The sequence below is a fragment of the Rhamphochromis sp. 'chilingali' genome (genome assembly GCF_963969265.1).
Source record: "Rhamphochromis sp. 'chilingali' genome assembly, chromosome: 16".
Lineage (NCBI taxonomy): Eukaryota > Metazoa > Chordata > Actinopteri > Cichliformes > Cichlidae > Rhamphochromis > Rhamphochromis sp. 'chilingali'.
In genome coordinates this window covers 18,034,243-18,052,405 of record NC_137943.1, presented here as the reverse complement: position 1 = coordinate 18,052,405, position 18,163 = coordinate 18,034,243, and the positions used below count along the sequence as shown (strand labels likewise).

General features: G+C 40.1%; 1 protein-coding gene across 8 annotated transcripts in view; it reads right to left on the bottom strand.

Annotated features, from left to right (window-relative positions):
• The window catches only part of kmt2cb (lysine (K)-specific methyltransferase 2Cb), a 97,381-nt gene extending 87,773 nt beyond the window's left edge, over positions 1 to 9,608 (bottom strand). For 6 of the 8 annotated variants that reach the window (XM_080907757.1, XM_080907760.1, XM_080907758.1 and 3 more), the window contains exon 1: positions 8,654 to 9,608. The gene's annotated coding sequence lies outside the window, so the exon portion shown is untranslated. The remainder of the gene's footprint in view (positions 1 to 8,653) is intronic. The other 2 variants (XM_080907756.1, XM_080907763.1) reach the window with 1 other exon arrangement.
• Positions 9,609 to 18,163: the final 8,555 nt, after the last annotated feature.

Here is an 18,163-nt window from a genome sequence, read left to right as displayed (position 1 = left end):
CTCAGGTTGTCCCCTGATGCATCCATCAGAGTGATGTTAGTTCAGATCTGTTTACTACTACTACTACTACAATAAATTGTACTGACAGTGCTCAATTAAATACTCACTGGTGGAAATCAATTATGACACCCCCCCCCCGCTACACTGGAACCCCTAAGACACTGGCTGATGTTTCCAGAGGTTAAGCCATCAGAAAATAGCCCAGCATATCTTAGTTTTTTAGTGACTGACATTTTAAGGAGCCAGAATATTATATAAGGGCACATGAAAAATGTATTAATTTATTTAAAAAAGCATGGCGGTGATGGAGAATGAGAAGGGCGAAAGCGGAACGTTGAATGAAACAGATGAATCAGAATTGGTTTGTAAAAATGCTGCAACTTCAGTGGTGTGGCACTGGTTTGGCTTTCGTCCGTCAGATACACAACAAATCACTATTTTTGGTATGCTAGCGGGCCGTCGTTATTGCTGTGTTTTGTTTTGGTTTTTTTTTTTTTTTTTTTTTAAATACGGCACACTTAAAAATCAATCCTTTGATTTTTCTGAAAATCGACAGTGCCCCTTATAATCCCCTGTGCCTTATGTATGGTTTCTGTTTGCGTTTACTGACCTCGAAACGATTTTACGTGGTACACGGCGCTCGAAAATCTGTTAAATGTTTTAGTACGACTTTGCTAAGCTATAAACCCGCACCACTTGATGGATTGTCAAAGCATTACGGCTACCGTAGGCAAGAGCCTCGCGGAGTGATACGTACTGTGCTTCAACATAATATTACCGTAGAGTGTGAGTGTGAGTGTGTGTGTGTGTGTATATAACCTCTTTTGAAGTTTTGTGGATATTATACATGGTTATGCTCAGGATATGTTGGCCAATTTCCACTGGAAATGCTTTTGGTTAAACTGTCAGCATGGAATTTGCATTTGCACTGTTACATTTTTATATAACTTTAATGCACATTAAAAAAAAAAAAACAAACAAACAAGCAACTGCTTGTTTAAGTAGTAGTAGTAGTAGTAGTAGTATTTATTTATTGTCATTGTCAAGAACAATGAAATTGCGTTTGGGGCTTCCATACAACCCAAAAAAAGAAGAAAATAATAAATACCCCTTAAAACCCAAGTGTACATATTTAACCCAGTGTGACTCCAATGCAATAAGACAATCCTTAGCAATAATGTTCGTAGAAATTCAGACAAAGACCTGAGAAACATGACAAAATACAACAATGCAACCCATTCAATATTATTGTACTGTGAGATATGATATCAGATATGATAGTTATCTATTTAAGAAAGAGGGGGGGGGGGCAGGAGGGGGAAGAGAATAAAGATATGATGCACCAATGCAGACCAGTTCATTGCTATTAAGAAGTTGGATATGGTTATTGTCCGTGAGAGGGGGGCAGAGAGTTCAGGAGCCTCACAGCCTGTGGATACAGGCTGTTGGCCAGTCTGGATGTTCTGGCCTGTATAGACCTGTACCTTCTCCCTGAGGGCAGCAGATGGAAAATGTGGCGCGCAGGGTGATGTTGGTCCCGCAGGATACTGTGCACCCTCCTCAGACAGCGAGTGGGGAAGATATTACTGATCTCTGGCAGACTTGTTCCAATAATTCTGCCAGCTTCTTTCACCACCCGCTGGAGTGCTTGCTGATCGGCCTTGGTGCAGCTGGGGAACCACACTAGAAATCCATACGTCAGAACGCTGCTGATGGCACAGTTGTAGAAGTTCAACATCAGAGATCTGGGAATGTGTGCGCTCCGCAGTCTCCTCAGGTAGTAGAGGCGCTGTTGGGCCTTCCGTGCAACTGAGGTGATATGGTTGCCCCAGGACAGGTCCTCGGTCACAGTTACCACCAAGAATTTAAAACTGCTCACCCTCTCCACCGCCTCACTGCCAATGAAGAGAGGCAGATGGTTGTTATGACCCCTCTTCCGGAAATCTACAATGATCCCCTTGGTCTTTTTGGTGTTTAAGACCAAGTTATTGTCGTGGCACCATGACTCTAGTTGTTGCACCTCTGTCCTATAGTTTGTCTCATCATCGTTGGATATAAGTCCGAGCACTGTAGTGTCATCTGCAAACTTAACAATGAGATTGGACGCGCAGGAGGAAATACAGTCATGGGTGAAGAGAGTGTATAGCAGAGGGCTCAGAACACACCCCTGAGGGGCACCGGTGTTGACCACAAGGGTGGAAGAGGTGTTCTTACCCACTCTGACACTCTGTCTACGGTTAGTGAGGAAGTCCACAATCCAGTTGCACAGAGAGGAGTTAAGTCCCAGTTGGTGGAGTTTGGGACGGCGTTTGTATGGCCGGATGGTATTAAAAGCCGAGCTGTAGTCTACAAAGAGGAGCCGTGCATAGGTGTTCCTGTGTTCCAAGTGCTTCAGTAATGTGTGCAGCACTGTGGCGATCGCATCCTCGGTTGACCGGTTCTCCCTGTATGCAAACTGGTGCGAGTCCAGGGATGGTGGAAAAGCAGCTCTGATGTGTTTAATGACCAGTCTCTCCAGGCATTTGGCGGGAATGGGGGTGAGTGCCACAGGTCTGAAATCGTTCAGACATGTGACATTTGACTGTTTTGGGATGGGAACGATGGTTGCTGCTTTGAAACAGGATGGTACCAGTGAACAGGACAACGAGGTGTTATATATAGAGGTGAAGACGTCCGCCAGGTCCGCAGCACAGTCTTTTAGCACCCGGCCCAGCACTCCATCTGGCCCGGCCGCCTTCCTGGTGTTAGTGCTCCGGAACACACGCCTCAGCTCATGAGTGCTCAGGACTGGAGCAGGATCGGTTGAGGGGAGAGGGGACAGGACAGGGTCGGTGTTCTCCCTATCAAAACCGGCATAAAAGAGATTTAGATCCTCAGCCAGAGTAGAACTGTCGGCTGAGGGTGATGGTGTTCTTCTTTTGTAGTCCGTGATAGCCCTGATGCCCTCCCAGACCTGCCTTGGGTTTGTGTTGTTCTCAAACCTGGCCTCGATACGCCTCCTGTGCTGCTGCTTGGCAGTCTTGATGCCTCTTCTCAGGTTGGCCCTGGCAGCACTGTATGCCTCCTGGTCCCCAGTGTGAAAATACATTGATGTTTTTTGGGTTTCTTTGCACTAATAAAGTTGTGGAGTTGTAAAGTATTTTGCCTAGTGTCAATTATATCGTTATCGCAAATTTTCAAACGTATATCGTGATAAATATTTTTGGTCATATCGCCCTGCTCTACTGAGATAACTTTTTCAATTTCTGACAGGTTGACTTCAGATTTCTGCCCATATAGAGTACAAGTGCTAAATTTATAAGTTGAAGTCCTTTAATGTGTAAGCCAACATCAAGCAAAAGTAAATGCTGCAACAAAATATGAAAAAAATACATTCAAGAATAGAGTTTTATTGCATTTATATTTATTGGTAAAATAATAAAGGACAGGTCCAACATCCAATTTATTTTCTCTTTATTCATTTAAAATATTCACCAAATTTATTTGCATTAGTTTCACTTCAGTTCAGTGTGAAAATCATTACAGTGCACTATGGCCATTAACAGTCACGCTAGTTTCTTTTTTCGCACTTTAAGTTCTTCTTTCCAATACGTTGCCTGTGAAGTGGTGCTGAAATAATATTAATGGAGTTAATGATAAAACATTGTGTTACCATACATGTAAGAACCATTACACTGAATATACAGCAAAAGAGAGGAGCCAACACTGGCGTGTTCTGAACTCATGAGATGCGTCAACTCGCTTGAGTACAATAGATAATTAGGCCAAAAAGTATTCCAAATATACAAAGAAAAGCTAGTGGTGGTGCAGTGGTCCAACTGATCACCTTCGGCTCTTAAGTGTCTCCTATGATACATTAGCTACACTGCTAGCAACTCATGTACTGCAGCAGCAGCAGCAGCATGAGAGTAAACACAGAACATAAGCAAGAATAAAAATTAAAATATCAGCTGCAAAGATCATCACTTATCTAAGGATCACACTGATATGTGGCTGGGCAATTCAACAAAACCAACATTTAGAACCTCTAATCCATATAATCTTGACCATGTCTGTCATTTAATTTTTTATTAAATTCTGTTAATACTTCGTTATTATGCACGGTTCTCTTTAAAACATACTACCTAGTGTGTTCTCACTTAACTCCAGTCCAGTGTGCAGTACGGAAAATTGAAATACAGAGCAGATGGATAACTTGAGCAGTGTGTACCAAATAACAGCACCATGTCCATTGTCTGGACACATTTTATGTGTTAGTAAATACAACATAAACCAAAAAGAAAAACTGTTGTGGATCAAAAGTAATGCCACCAATCCCTTGCACCTTGAGCATAATCATATTACCGAAAAAGATATCCCAGTTTTAGTAGCTGAGCATATTTACAGTACAAGCCTAGTGAACTATATGCCTGTGCACGTGTAATAATCATTTACTAGTCAAGAAGTCAATTAATCTGGACACTTTACAACCTTAGATCCATCTGATCCAAATATTGTTGCATCCCTGGTGTTTGTAAATTTCTCTCTCTTGTTCGTAGCTTCTTAACCATGAGTGAGGTGGCTGTTCCATTCTGATATTAGCTGTAGTCTACTATGTCAACTAGAACAAAAGAGATGAAATATAAGGGGTGTGCTCCCTTGGTCTTGTTTTTTGCTGCTCTACTATAATGTGAAAATTGGATGAATTAAATTTTTAGTAGTGCATCCTTTCCTTGTGGTTGTGAGCTGCTTAAAATGTTATCAAGGATGCCCAGTGGCCAGAGGGCCATGTTTTGCACATCCTGTCAATAGCCGATGGACTGCCAGACTGAATTAAGACACTCAAATGAAGATACTTGAGACTGCCACTTCAAACCATTCAATGATACTAGTGCAACATAAGAACACATTTGCATTTATTATCTTCCTCCACTCTTTAGTTTTTTTTTCTTTTTTTAAAAATTCATCACCAGTTACTAGCATTTGCCTGGACACACATCTTCTACACAAATCTTCTCAGTTGAGCAGCATACTAAGACTTAATGGAAATTCATAAATTTCCATGTCAGCATAAGCACTGCTGTGGTAGATGCTTGTGTAGATCTGGTCTACATGTGTACATGAATATTATGAACACATTAATCTGGCTACAGTAAGTGTTGCAGAACAAGTCTTTTTCTCATTACTGAAAGTGACATGGTTGTACGAGAGGCACAGATCTTTGTTTATCTGAAATAATATTACACTGCTATGACCTTCTCAGTGGCCATTTCCAGATGCTCATCCTGCCCAGCCCATTTAGGACACAAAGACCAGACTTGCCTTCCGTATAAGTAATACTGCAGTCTATACAGGATGTATAATAGCTTGTATGCAATTTCTACTTGAAGCATTTTTATTAAGGCTTCAAATCTCTTTTGCAGACATTTCGCTTGACTGTGAATTGTGAGCACAACGCTGTCAAAAACTGACTTCATTGCAATACCTTGTTGTGTTAACCAAGTTCACACAATGATGGCTGATGGCTTTCATTGCCAATGTGGACAAGGACAAAGTTAAGTGACTGTTGTTTTTTTTTTTCTTTTCTCACACACACACACACACACACACACACACACACACACACTAAGAACTGTTCAACAATACATAGTGACTCATTTTTTTTAATGTATGCAAGGACAACATCATTGCAGTGTCAACCGTAACATTTCTCATTTACAACACTACAGGAAATGAGTATTTTACTGAACCCCTGTATATTTTAATAAGACTGTGAAAACCAAAAATAAGCCAATTTTAAATCCCTTGTATACTGCTGGAAACCTTAATGTACAACAATAGCGATGTATCAGTTATGGGGATCTCACAATACTACTTTACAAGTAAGGACCACCACTGGATTACGAAGAAGAATCATGGGAGACGGAGGGGGAGAGAGAGAGAGAGAGAGAGAGCGCAACTTCACAAAATGTGTGCCAAATTTAAGGAAGAAAAAACAAAAGCTGCTCGATGCTTAAGTTCAGCAACGAGTGATATTGTAGTCAATTCTAGAAAGAAAAAAAAAAAAAAAAAATTCTCATTCCACCCCTTCGTGATTGCTTTGGTCACAGCATTGAGTCTTTATTGCCCAGTGTGAATGTCACAGAGACGATGCCGCTCGTCATCTCCACTGCTTTATCAACCATTTGATAAAGTTTTGAAGGTTCTTGGGCTAAATGTTAAAAATAAAAAATTTGTGTGTGTGTGTGTGTGTGTGTGTGTGTGTATGTATATATATATATATTTTTTTTATACATGTGACCTTAAGTCCTTACAGTCCACATCCATCTTTCTTTAGTCACAAATGTGAGTGAAAAGCTGTCTTTTTTTTTTTTAATCCAGCACCACCAGTATTGTCTTTTGCATATGTTTTCATTAATGATCCTCTAAATGTGGAAATAATGACTGCAAGAAAGAAAACAAAGTGAAATACTTGTTAGTGAGCATTCACTTCAGCCAATTTGTCTCGGAGGTTAATGGATTAACTGTGACTGGTGGAAACACCGTAACTGAACCTGTACCAGGGAAATAAACTTGCCCAATATTCCTTTGACTACACGTCCACAGGTTATGTCGAATCTTGCACTGATTTACAAGCAGACAATCCCAAATCAGCAACATAGTTTTCCTTGTCATGCTGGCTCATGACAAAGCTGGTTATTTATATTATTTAAGTCCTTACTAAGACATCGCCACTGTCTTGGACTGCAGGTGACAACCACAGTTGTCCTTCTACTGCAGAAAACGACTGCAAACTGCAGCACTATTTTTAAAAGAACTGGCTCATTCATGTACCACTACACTGAGCTTACCGAGGCAGCAGAGCACAACAAAGACCATCATCTCCAGCTATAGTCCAAGATGCCGCAATTTTGAGTGCATCCGCAGGATGCGACTGATTTGAAGCAGTTGATTATATAATTCATTAAAATGAGCCTAGCTCTTCTCACTCAAAACTTGACTGAGCTCAAGCACTCAACTGTATACTGAAACCCCAGCTTATATCTAGGGTAAACCACATACCTGATAGTATCAACATCAAACACTTTTTGGTCATTGTTTTTTTTTTTAAATAAGCATCGCACAGACCGAAAATGTGCACATTTGTGACACATACTAAGTTATAAAAGCAAACTCATTCCAAACTGCAGAAGCACAGTGTTTTGCTCAGTGAAACATAAAATTGTGTCTTATCAATCCCCATTATGTGCAGTAACAGGTACTGCTCATCTGTATAATAATGTAAATGAGGATACATGCAGTTCCAGATTTAATATGTGTGTTTATAATAAATTGTGCCATGTTAAACCTTTTTTAATTCAGTGCCATCCATGCCTATTCATGTGCAGACAGTGTGGTCAGAAAATGGCTTAAATTATTAGTTAGGCTTTTTCAGTGACTCAGAAGAGGTCTCACTTTGACACACACCACCTTTCGCTGCTTGTCTGTGGCAATTCAACATCTTTCTATCAATTATATTGACTTCAACAGCCTTTAAGAAGTCGTCCAACACCAAAACTGAACACGAAATACAAACCCTTTATAAAACTGCACAAACGCCAAGTTAGGAATGTTACCCCTGAGATAAAACAAACAAACAAAAAAAACAAACAAAACTGAAGACATTGTCTCTTTAAACACTGTAGGATCTGATATGATAAGAAGTCGTCGGATAAGGAGCATTTTTGTACAACAAGCAAACGCTCAAAGGTGATGAGGAGAACTTTACTTGGGGCATCTGAGGTTAAGATCCGGTGACTACAAGGCAGTCACGACCACCACGGGAGCAACCAAAAACATGCTAGCGTTAGCTTTTGTTGACCGAAGCTTGGGCACAAAGCAGCTGCATCCAGCTAACGACTGCTAGCTTGTTGTGCTCAACTCTGTCGCCTTTTCTTCGTCGACCACAGACAAAAGTAACGTTGATGTCGACTAAATTTAACAGAAATTGGAAAAAGAAACGAAGTCATTTATCGTAGTTAACAACCGAAGGAGGACTGGCTTTAGAGACAACTTTAAAAGAGAGGGCCACCTATAGCAAACAGGTTACCTATGGTTGCAGTTAGTTGTCCAACTCATACATGCGACTAACGCCTACGCCAAAACACTAAAAAAGGCTTCACCCCTTTGTTTCCCAGTGCTAGTGTTAAACATGTCCATGGCTCATAGAAAACTTGTCGAGAAACCTTAAAAACACTACCCCTCCTTATAGTCAGCTTCAAACCGGGTGCAAAGCAAAGGGGAGCCCAACACACACACAAAGGCTCGGTCTATTCAATGAAACGGAACTATTCTAGGGAACTACAATGATGTACAAAAAGTGAAAATGATAGGTTACACAACCACCCAGGTTCTGATTTTTTTCCCTTTTAGCTTCCAACTAACGTTAGCTGTGTGTATTTGCACTGAATAATGCAGTAAATGTGTTAATATTTGCTTATATAGCACCCACGAAATGTTCAATTGAATGTGCCGTTCCGTTGAATAGTCTGAGTCATGAAAGCCAAGGCGGCGACAAACCCCCAACATCAGACTGGAGAAGGATAAGGTTGGCTCAGCCTTACGTGAAAAGGTAAATTCCCAACAAACTCAGCTTACATTGAAGTAAAAAGACGAAGAGGCAAATATAGCTTACCTTCCAGCCCTATGAATAGAGAGTTATCCTCTTCATGTCCAAAATAAGGGGGATGAAACGTCGCGCTTATCACCCAGCTAGCTAGCAAGCTAATGGAGCTAGCTAGCCTCTCTCCAATGAAGCAACACCGCAGTTCTCAAAAATGCACAACGCATATCATTATATTCCAGCGCTGCAATGTTATTCCCAACTTTGCCCATTTGATGGAGAAGCGGATGATGTAAATCCAACAGAAAACCGCTTCATTGGCGCACGCATCTGCGGGGATCACTTTCCTTTCTCCAATGACAGCTGTCGTCGCACGAGTTCGGCTTATATAGCTAGTTGGTGTTAGCCACCCAAGTCTACAGCCAATAATTTTACCATTAACGTGTAAACATAACCACCTCGAAATCCAAGCGGCTGCTAAAGTCAACGCTCCGTGGGCCAAACATTAAGTAGGAATCCTCGGGGGAAAGTGTAGCGACCCGCAAAGCAATAGGGGAAAAAAAAGCTGGATGCCGACCGCTGGGGGTTGGCAACTGGTTCTATTTTCTTCAGCTGCGACAAGCTGCGGGACCAAGCGGCCAGTTTAGGAGAGACTCACAGTCATCCTGCCACGCAGTAACAACCGCCTCCAAAAGACATGTAAAAACAAACATTAGCTCGCCAAAAACAACATCTCGCCTGCCGCGCTGACCGAGCTGCAAAATGACTATGAAATAGCACAAAATTAAGTTGAAGATGACGCTTCGGGGTGCTCTGTAACGGTGGCCATATCTAATGATAAGTGGCACCGAAGCACAGCCCCCCTCTCCAAGCTCCTCAAAAACTAGATCCGCCTCCTCCTCCCCCTGAACAGCACAACTACGGTGCACAAATCTTTCAGAATCGACGGGGCTCGCCAAGAAAGGGATGTTTCGCGAGTGTGAGGCGTGTTTAAAAAGACCGTTGAGAAGACGCGATGAGAAATGACAGATAAACCATTTTACAATTTCTTCAAAATACTCTCTGACCCTGCGGAGGGATATAAGCATTTAGTAAATAAAATAATGGCTAGCGCGGGCCCGAAAAGATGGAGTCTGGATTTTTACCCAGTTGGAGTTGGAGCTGGTAAAAACCATTGGTGCTTGAGCTCATGCAAATCTTTGCCAGCTGTAGCTATACAGAATCCAACAGTCGGAAGGCTTCCTCGTAGCCGGGGGAAAATACACAAAAATGGATTAACTTTAATACGCCACGGAGCTCGTGGTTTAGGCTGGGTACGAATGTACCTCAGCTGCTCCCATACGACGGCGTCTCTACGCCTGCTTTACACCCCCCCTAAACACACACACGCCCAGTATACAGATTTAAGCGTTGCATTATGTGTTAGATAAAGGTACTCAACAAACCGACCGACCGACCGTACATTCAGGGGTTAACTTTCGGAAAAGCCCCCAGGGGTCGGCTTTCAGCGGCTGTACATAATATATAATAGAGGCAGAGAATGTTGTGTCTCTGGTTAGATTTTGCTTTCGATTTTAAGGCTCACTTAACTACAACTTAGGAGACTTTCTTCGAGTGAAGCCCCTCAGAAAATTAACTGGAAATAAACGCAGCCCTGTTCCTTTAAATGGTAAACCTTGGCACCTCCTTCCTAAACTGAGAGCTCCCCCTGCTGGCTAATCTAACGTGTTCATTATTATTAGTATTATTAGTATTGACAGCAATCATTTCGAAATAGTTCACATAAATCGCGCAGTGGAAAAAATGGTTAAGTGGCAAATGAAAGCAAGCACTCGGAAAATCAGAGAAATATAATGACTGTAGAGGCTTTTGTGGTGTGTATAACGCAGATATGTGCAATTGTGTTTGCAGTAATTAACTCTTAACTCCACTGATCATCAGTGAGAGTATTTGCATGTTAGACAAGCCACCATCACTGGTATCAACAGACCAAATGAGGGAGTGTGCTTTGTAAGAATGGTTTTCGTCCTTAAAGTAGAATTACAGAGACAATGCAAAGCAGCACAGAAGCTGTTTTCCAGGGCTTCTCCTTTACATAATCACTCATTAGTTTGTTTACTCTCAATAGTGAGCTCTGGGCTACAGAGTCAGAAATCTAGAATAATTTGTCTAACAGCACAATAGAAGTTGTGTATTATAATACGTGTGTGTTATCACATATGCAAGAGACAGCTAAACAGGCAACCTAAAAGCATGGAACCTGATAATGCTAACAATACATCAAGCAAATATAAACAAGAACGGGGGGACTAACCTGAACATCTACAATATAGGGAAAATACAAATGGGAGAGTAGATTTCACATGAATTTAAGACAGATGATAGGTTTGTAGTGGTCAATATATGGATATATGGACATTGTGAAGCACTGCCTTCAAGTACAGTCTTTATTTCCAAGCACTAAAATGATCACTCTGAAGGAGAAGCTAGTTTTAATGGTGTGATGCTTCATTTTTAAATGCACCATTGACTCATTTATAATAATGTTTTTGTCTGTTGAGACCATTGAGCAGGATGGACCTTTGGCTGCAGGACAGGGGGGAAAAAAGAAGCAGTTGCCAGTCACATGCTTTCCAGATGGTACTGCACAGTCTATCAAAATCTGATGGCACTCTTATTCATTATTCTAACAACTTTTACAGGATCCCCTGCACACTTGCTGTTTTTATCTCTCTCTTGATCTCCTCCATATATATTTGTTGACAATTTGAGTCAGAAATGTCAAATTTGCTTTAATCACTCATGTTGCCAGTCATTTTAAGTCTAGTTCTTGTGTAATTTTGCATACCTCATTTTTCTCTCCCTGTTCATTAACAACTACCCTTCAATTTCTGAGGCTTCAGTGAATAGTAGATGGATAAACTGCAGGATTAGATGCATCTCTCAGGTCCTTTGTCAGGTCTATGCTGGATTTGTTCTTGTTTCTTAACAATATGGATTTCAGATACTGTTTATCTGCTGCAGAGTTTGTTTGTTTGTTTGTTTTTAGGTCTGCCACTTCTTCTTCTGTCCTCCACTTGTTCTGTTTCCTCAAATTTTTTTGAAGAACAAACTGCACACCATACAGACACATTCCAACCTTTTGGCAACTGGTCTTTGAGGATTTTGCTTAGATTCAACAAAAATAATAAACAAAAAATGTGTTTTTATGTCAGGCTGTTAGGAACAAAGTTTGGAAATATACAATTTATACCTGGCTCTTTGGAAAGTTTACATTAGTTCATCCCTTGAGTTAGATGCCTTTTTTTATACATGAACAATTCATAGGTGGGTATTAAGTGCTGTAACAAACAATAACATTCTTCTGGGCTGAAAGTGATTGAAAACATTGACTGACCTCAAGAAAATGTACAAAAAAGTTTTGTTCCTTGGAAGTAAAACAAAGAGATGATGGGTTTCTGATGAGTTTTTGCTTATACACATATATGTATTCAGGACTGGTGGGATGGTGTTAGTTCAGGGTTTATCTCCATCTTTCTGAGTGGAGTTTGAATATTCTCCCTGCGTTTTTGTGGGTTCTCACCAGGTAATCTGGCTTCCTCCCACAGTCCAAAACACGCAGTTAGGGGGATTAGGTTAATTGGTAATTCTAAAGTGCTCATAGATGTCTGTCTCTTTGTGTAAGCGCTGTGACAAATTCGCAACCTATCAACAGGTTCTCACTCCCTAAGCATAATATTTTACGCTAGGTGACAAATCGTCAACATTTTATGCTTCCGGGTACCCAACACGTTCCTAAATAACGAGATCGGGAAAATGAGAGAACATGAGAACCGTTTGGACTCAATCTACACATGTTCGTTCATTTTCTTAAAATCGCTTTGGAAAACACTATTTTACGTCATTTCAGTGCTGGTTAAGGTTAGGAATAGGGTTATGAATAGGTTATGGTTAGGGTTAAGGATAAGGTTAGGTTTAGGGCTGGAATACATGGCTGGAACGTGTATTACCGCGGGACCGTCATTCCACTGGAAATCATCCATAACCCGGGGCGCACCATAAGAACACGGAAGGTCACCTTTCGCTTTCCTCAGGAATGCCGCGGGACGTGACAACGCCCCGGGAATGAGAACCTATACCAGGTGTACCCTGCCTCTGTGGAAGCTGGGACAGGCTCCAGTCCCCCTCCGACCCTGAATTGGATAAATGGAAGAAAATGGACTGATGGAAGTGTAGGATTTCAGCTTTAATTCGTAGGGTTTAGCAAACATTTTGCATTAACTGGTTAGGAATCAGAGCCGTATTTATATGTAGTCCTTCATTTTCAAAAGGCTCAAATGTAATTAGACAAACTAATATAGTTTTAACTGTATGAAAAAAAATTATTCAATAAGTGCCTGAGGTCCAGAACCCATGAAAATCCCCAAATGTTGTGTTTCCTCTCTTGAGATGCAAGGTCTTTCCTGTAGCTGCTTTCAGTTGCTGTTTAACCCTTGTGTGGTGTTCGTATTTTTGTTACTCAGCCAGTGTTCATGGGTCTGGTGGACCCGCTAGAGTTTTGGCTTTCCAAATTAACACTATCAAACAATTTTATGTTAAATTACTCAACAGATGTTTACTTCATCCCAATTACAAGACATATGAACAGCAAACATGGTTAATTTTTTCCCTTTACCTTTGTTAGATCACATTTATGAATTAATGTGCTTCTCGTTTTTCTTTTATATAAAATGTTATAAATAAATCAGTTATAATCAAGTGGAGTGAGTGGAAAGACACAACACATTTACACGTGAAAAAATAATTAATTGTTTGATTTTTCTTTTGAAGAAAAATGAACACGGGTCTCACAGACCTGAACACCATACAAGGGTTAATTGTGAGTCTTTCTGACTTTAGTTTTGTCTTAAGTGACTGAGAAGCTGTTCTATTGGGTTGAGATCAGGTGACTCACTTGGCCATTGAAGAATATCATATTTCTTTGCCTCAAGAAACTTTTGGGTTTCTTTTGCAGCATTCTTTGAGTGATTATTATTATTTGCACTGTGAAGCATTGTCCGCTCTTTTCCAGCATTTGGCTGAGTCTGAGCAGTGAGTATAGCCCTGTACATTTCACATTTCATCCTTCACAATTTAACCTGCAGTCCCATCATCAATAAACACTAGCGACCTGGCTCCACTAGCAGCCATACATGCCTATGCCTTAACATTTCCCCCAACATGTTTGACAGATGAGACACAAACAGGCTACACTTTAAATCCTTTGAACTTTTCCTTTACTTCTCCGTAATTACTGGGTACTACATAATCTTAGTTTCATCTGTTCAAAGAATTTGTAAAAAAATTTTTTTCCAGAACTGGACATGTGTTGCTGAGATAGCTTAACTTGATGTATATTGGACCAGGTTTTGTGAAGTCAAATTTCTGGTCAGCAGTATTTCCTGACAGCACGTAAGGATGAGACACGACACTCATTGGTATCGCTTTCTAAAATGTGACCTTTGTGTGGGTGCACGTTCACACCGTTAACCACCCATTGACCTGATTACCTTGAAAACACAAAGCTCCTGTTTAGCATTGCATCACTGATACTCCTGTTGGCCTAATTCCTACGTTTACAAACCCAGCACTGACTGATCCACAGAGACTCAAGACTGTAATTACTAGAGCGACTCTGTACTTAATACTGATTTAGTATGTTTTAGTATGCAATGAAAGCAATAATAACAGTAACATCATGTTTTATACTGGAAGTGAATTTCAATTTAAAGAGATCACGCAGCTTTTGTCAAAAATCATCCCTCTGGCCAGCATATAGCTTGACTCATCATGCCACTAAAAGTACATGCATTTGTAGTGTGACAAACACTGGCTATGTTTCAATGTAATAGTGTGCCAGCAGCACCCCCCCCCCCCCCCACCCCCACCCCCACCCCCACCCCAAACCACTGATTTTTTCATTTACACCTGTGGTTATTTCTGCCACGTGTCAAAAAAAATCCCTGATGTAATAAACAAGCAACCCTTTCAATTCTTTCATGTCAAATAAAACACAAAAACCTCTTTAATATTTGTTGCTCTACACACACTAGCCACTTACACAGTGAAGAATCCTGCTTTACCACCATATGAGATATATAAACTATTCTTTAAGATTTAACAAGCATGTAATTTAATTTGCAAAGCTTAGACATGGTGGAAATGTTCCAAAAAGCTCATTAGTGTGGGATAAAGAAGTATTTTGGTATGTTACAGACAGAGGGCAGCATGGCTCTACTGTTTCATACAACACTGGAAATAGTAACAGGATCAAATTGCCTACTATAATTCAACATGAAAAATGCACCCTGTCTGTTTTATTTCTCTACCAATACAACATATTTTATATTTTCTTCAATTTTTTGCTATTGTTTATCTATTTATTTTATGGTGTTTAATGAAAAGCATCCTGTCCATTAATGTAAAGCAATATTAATGACAAGAGATAATTAGATGTGCTCTAAGACAAACATTTGTGTGCCATCTTCACAAAGTTTTGCTTCTCTTCAGGTAACCGATGGCCAGGTGAACCGTTCAAACTCAGTTTGTCTTCATGCACATTTCCTCATGTCGAGTGTACATTTATGGTGTAGGTATATATAATTATTAGCAGATAAATGTGCTTAATACAATAAGTCTCATCAGTAAAACAAAGCATAATGTCATGGCGAATGGATAAATGCTCAAGGAGCTCTTTTCTGGTTGTTGAGCTTAATTGGTGCCCTTTGGCTATCAGCATTAAAAACTAATTTTCAAGAGAATACTGTGACTGCAAGATAGAATAGGCTTTTTTTAGGCTATTCAGCCATCACATTGCTAGCCTTGCGAGTCATCATTTGGGTATAAAGTGTTGCAGTGGATTTTTTTTATGTTGTTCCTGCAAAATAATTGCCTGTTCATGTCGGCTGCTGTTTTCAATTTACATGCTATACGTGCAATTTACAGACCATTGCATGCAAACTGTTATGTGTCATGAGCTACTATCTAGGGCAACCCGTATGTATCTAAAAGACACCGTTGCTGAGAAATATAATCGACATAGACTCAGCAATATATTTAAAAAACAAACAGGCCAACATTATCTGCGAAAATGTTTAAAAAGAAGCAGATCGTTATTTTTGCTGCTGCAACTAGAAAAAAAAAAAACCTGCTGATAATATCAGTATTTCAGATAACAACCATCCTGCTTTTCAGTTTTACCGTGTATTTCTTTTAGGAGTCTTTTAGAAACAAAGCACCAGTGCTGCCTGAGGTAGAGGAGGAGGCAGCTGCAGAGTAAAAGGACAGACAGCTACCAGGTGAGCAGATGGATCATATTAATATAATAGAAGAGAGAAGAAACATGAAACCAAATGCTGGCTGAGCTCTTTCTCTGCAGAAGAACGGCGATTGTTGAATCAAACCCACAATAGTTCACTGCACAGCTAGATAATAATTTCCTATAGCTGCACGCAGAACACATTTCAAAACCATAGTATGTAGTGAAAAAAATTAGACTCAGCGTGAGTGGCGAAAACCACAAAGAGTACACATGCTTCAGTTAGATCTGGATAGGGAATCTGTTTTAATCTTTTATTTCAAAGAAATAAAATGTTTAAATATTTCACAGACAAATTTGCATCATAATTTCCTCTGATAACTTGGTGCTGAAGCCCAGTGTGGAAGAACTTCTACCTTACAAGAAAGAAGGCTTTCATTACAGTCTAATTAAAGAACAAAGAAGTTATAGAAAGAATTTGTTTGACTTGATACATTAAACAGACAGAATTGGCAATGCAGATATGAGAGAGAGCGGGAAAGAATTAATCTATCTCTTCTTGTAGACATATCTCAGACATCAAGTCTTTGGTCTTGACAAGCTTTGAATAAAGTGGAAAGAAGTGCGAAAGAAAAGTTTTAGGTCTCAGTGATATTAGAAAGTGCACTCAGTGTGCTTAGATGCTTGGTTCAGACACTGAAAAACTGCAAAAGAAGTCAGAATGAATCTATTAATTCATCACTGATTGATGAGGGGACATTTCGTGAACTGAAATATTAAACCTTCATGTCAGTGGTGGCAAGACAGCTCTAAAAACCAGCCTCGCACCACATCTGCGTTCTCTGATTTTGCACGACTTTCAATCATAAGGTCAGGTTGACCTTTTTTAGTCCTTTTGAACCATGAGGGAAATTGATTGCACCGGTGAATTATATGCGAACTGATAAAATATGGGAAAATTAATCCCTGCTTTGCAGAAAAAATTAAATTGAGGCAGAGGGGATTTGCTATTCTTCTGACTTTTGCAAAAGCTTTAATGTATAAAGTCTTCTGAGTGCAGTCCCTACTTGATGAACAATTCTATTGCCCATGGCTGGAGGAGCTAATTAGAATCTATTTATAATCATAGGGGAATATATCCAAAGAGCTAAGAGAGAGAGAAAGGATAGAGAAAGAAAGAAGGGGCTAAAGGGGGGGATGGTGTGCCATGAAATCAGTCTGCGTGCTCTGATATCTGAAACTCAGATATTCGCATCCAAGGAGCCAGACAAAACCAAATTAGCAGGTCTTCGCAGACAAGACAGAGTTTGCCTTTTTCTTCTTGTAGGAGTGGAAAGCCAGTTTACGGGACATACTTCAGTAACACAAGTGCATAAGTAGAAGATGAAGAGAAGTCATTTGATCCTTTTAAAGTTTCAAGTTTTGGAACTTTTCGCAAAAGCTTTCAGTAGTCTTATGCAAAAGTCTCATGGGGGAATATAAAGCAGAAGATCAGGACATGAGGACAAGGGGAAGAGAGCAAAGAAGCGAGCTGCATTGGAAATATGATTAAACTATCACAGCTTTTTATTTAATAAAATAGTGTTGAACTGTTTGCATATTAAATAAAAATTCATTTGTTCTCCGCTTTCCTTCACTTTACAGCGGTGTCATCAAAGATCCCACCGCTCTCTGCTTCACTGCTTTCTGCAGAAATGTGTCTCTGCTGTCAGTGCTCTGCAGCCAGACACTGATTTTATGCAACAAAAAAAACACAAGAGCAGCGGGAACTCAGTGAATTCAATGTGGACTACCCAGCATCCACTTACACAAAGCCATTAACAGTCTGACCAGACTGGTGAAATGCTAAAGCATCACATGCACATGGACAAAGTAGGAAACGCACGTGGACAGACAAGTCAATATAATGGGTTTTCATTCCTATTATATGAGTTGTATAAGTCACCTTAGTTTAGATGACAGTGACCTCTTTCAGAGTCAGTAAACCTCTGGTGTCCAGCTACCCACTGAACATGTTTAACAGCAACATAATTGTATTCATTTATCGCATGTTAGGGTCACTAGAAAACCAAAAGAAAGTACAAATGTTGAGCTGCAGACCTTAAAACATTTTAAGAGTATTTTGGAATTATTGGTGTTTGCACAGATTTGCACAAACTCTTAAAAACTGCACAAACGTTTTTTTTTAAATAAAATTACTTCACATTTTTGTGTCTATGTAAATGGTGAAACAGTACTTACAAATATGCACCCTTCAGTAGGTACTAGTACCAGGTTGGACCTGC